A 2,616-nucleotide genomic window follows, 5' to 3' on the forward strand; every position below is an offset into this window, starting at 1 on the left:
GGCTCTCTGCTTAGCAGGGAGCCTGCTTCCCTTCCTCTCTCTCTCTGCCTGCCTCTTTGCCTACTTGTGATCTCTATCAAATAAATAAATAAATTTTTTAAAAATAAATAAATAAATAAATATCTTTTAAAAAATCAAAAAAAGAAAATGTGCTCAGAGTCATCCCACCTGAGGGCGGGGGAGCTGGGGAATTATACACCAGCACTCTCATCATTGGTTGAGGACCACTCCCAAAAGGCACTGATTCCTAATATTTCCAGCCTGCCCTTTGCATGGTTGGAGTGGGCTTCAGACAATGCCAGCTGTCTCTTAATGGTGAGAGTTGAAGTCAGGAGAAGAAAGAAACACAAGACAAAGACACTTTAGCACTGAGAAAATGAGCCCAATCCAACTTTCAAATTTCTGGGTGCCCACCCATCCCTACTAAGCACCATAGGCCATTCCACCTGCTTTCATAAGGACAGACCATTCTGCAAAGCCAAGCCTGACAAGTAGCTCACCTTAACCTGTGAATCCCAAGTGCTGGTGGCCTTCCCACTGCCAGTCAAAACCAGGAAATAAAGAAAGGCCTCTAAACTTGCTTTAAGTATTCATTTTTTCTAATTATAAATAGCACACCACAGCTTAGTTGGAAGGTCTGGTAAAAAAAATATGCTAGAAAACTAGGGCAACCGTTTAAAAAAAAAAAAGTGCTCTTGTTTAGCCAAAGAGTGTGCATCTGAGCATCAAAAGATGAGATGAGAGTAGCTTTGACTTATAATTATAGCGATCTTTCAGGAAAAATGTGCTTCATCAGCTCATCTTGAGCGAGTGTTAAAGATAATGAAGACGCAGCTAACTATTAGCTTCAGAAACTCCTGTCTCAGATACACAGCCCAAATTGACAAGGCCTGAGGAGCCTGGAGGTAGGGAATGACATGTGCTAGAGTCTGAATGTTTGTGTCTTCCCAAAATTCTTCTGCTGAAATCCTCACCCGCAATGTAACAGTATTAGGAGGAGGGGCTTCTGGGAGATGATTAGGTCATGAGGGCGGAGCCTTCATGAATGGAATTAGTGCCCTTCTAGAAGAGACCCTGGAGAGCTCCCTCCCCTCCTCTGCCCTATGAGAACACAAAGAGCCAACGGTTTAGTTAGTGTGGTAGCTGACACTACCACACCCCGAATCTGCCAGCCCCTTCTCTTGGACTCTCAGACTCCAGAACTGAGAAATAAATGTCTGTTGTTTAGAAACCACCCAGTGGATAGTACTTCATTAGAGCAGCTCAGGTTGAGACAAGATGCAACAGATTTTTTTTTTAAGATTTTATTTATTTATTTGACAGACAGAGATCACAAGCAGGTAGACAGGCAGGCAGAGAGAGAGAGAGAGGAGGAAGCAGGCTCCCTGCTGAGCAGAGAGCCCAATGTGGGACTCGATCCCAGGACCCTGAGACCATGACCTCAGAGGCTTAACCTTCTGAGCCACCCAGGCGCCCAGATGCAACAGATTTTTAATGCTTGCTCTGCAAGTCCTAAACCAGCAGAGGTTCTCTGTCCAAGGTCTCAGGGTTCCTGGATTTGGGGTGCTTATCCTGCAAGCTTCTTATAGAGGGCCATCCACCTGCCCTTGACCCCATCTGAGGATCCCTGATGCCACAAAGATCTCCTGTATCCCATTGTAATGGCTTGAACACCTGTCCATAGATCACACTGAACTATCTTCGTTGGTTGCCATAGCCTCCTTCAATGGATTCCCAAGCAGAATATAGATTCCTTAGTGATAAGAGCTGGGATGTCTGCCTCTTTTGTGTGGCACATGGTGCCTAGTGCAGAGCTGAGTGCATCATCCCAAGGAATGACTAAATGAATGAATGTCACTATCGTGCCCTAGGAAACCCAGTTTACTCCCTCCGAACTATTCCTACTCCCACCTGAGAGACTGTCATGTCTTAGTAGAACTTAATATATCTTCATCACTGTCGTAGCAACATTCGATAAGTGGCTCATTGTGATCTGGGATGACTTTCTTCATGTTCCCTCTTGTACAAAAGCCCAAGTACTCCGGAATTTACCTGCACCATAAAAAAGGCAAAGTACAAAATCACTGAAAAGAGATCGGGCTGGTTTATGAGAACACCCTTCAGATGTATCAGAAACAACACAGGTTGGAAACACGTCTGATTCTCCCGAGAAAGCAGAATGACGTGATCTCTACCATTTGTTTGGATCTACGGTTCCTCATTTATGAGGGCCCTCCAGATCTATTTAAAATCCTCTAAAGATGTTCCACCTTGTCCAGAAGAAGGTCACGGCACCTCTGCCAAGAGCATGAGGTCTCTCATAAGCCGGTCCAGCCTGGTTCTCCAAGCTCACCTTCCATAATCCCAGCATGTGTCTAGAGTCCCACTATATCACCAAACCGTCTCAAGTACTTCCCCCGCCTCACTCCCCCCTGCAGAATTTTACCCTGCAATTCCTACTCACCTACTGTGAGCAGGTCAGACATGACCTCCAGGAGACCTGTCTTAAGATTCTAGGGGAGATAACTGGCCTCCTTGTCACTTTGTGACACAATTATTCACGTGCTTGTGTCTACGAGTGCACCGTGTCTCCAAACCCAGCCATGCATTTTAGTC

The sequence above is a fragment of the Mustela lutreola genome, chromosome 9 (assembly GCF_030435805.1).
Source record: "Mustela lutreola isolate mMusLut2 chromosome 9, mMusLut2.pri, whole genome shotgun sequence".
Taxonomy (NCBI): Eukaryota; Metazoa; Chordata; class Mammalia; order Carnivora; family Mustelidae; genus Mustela; species Mustela lutreola.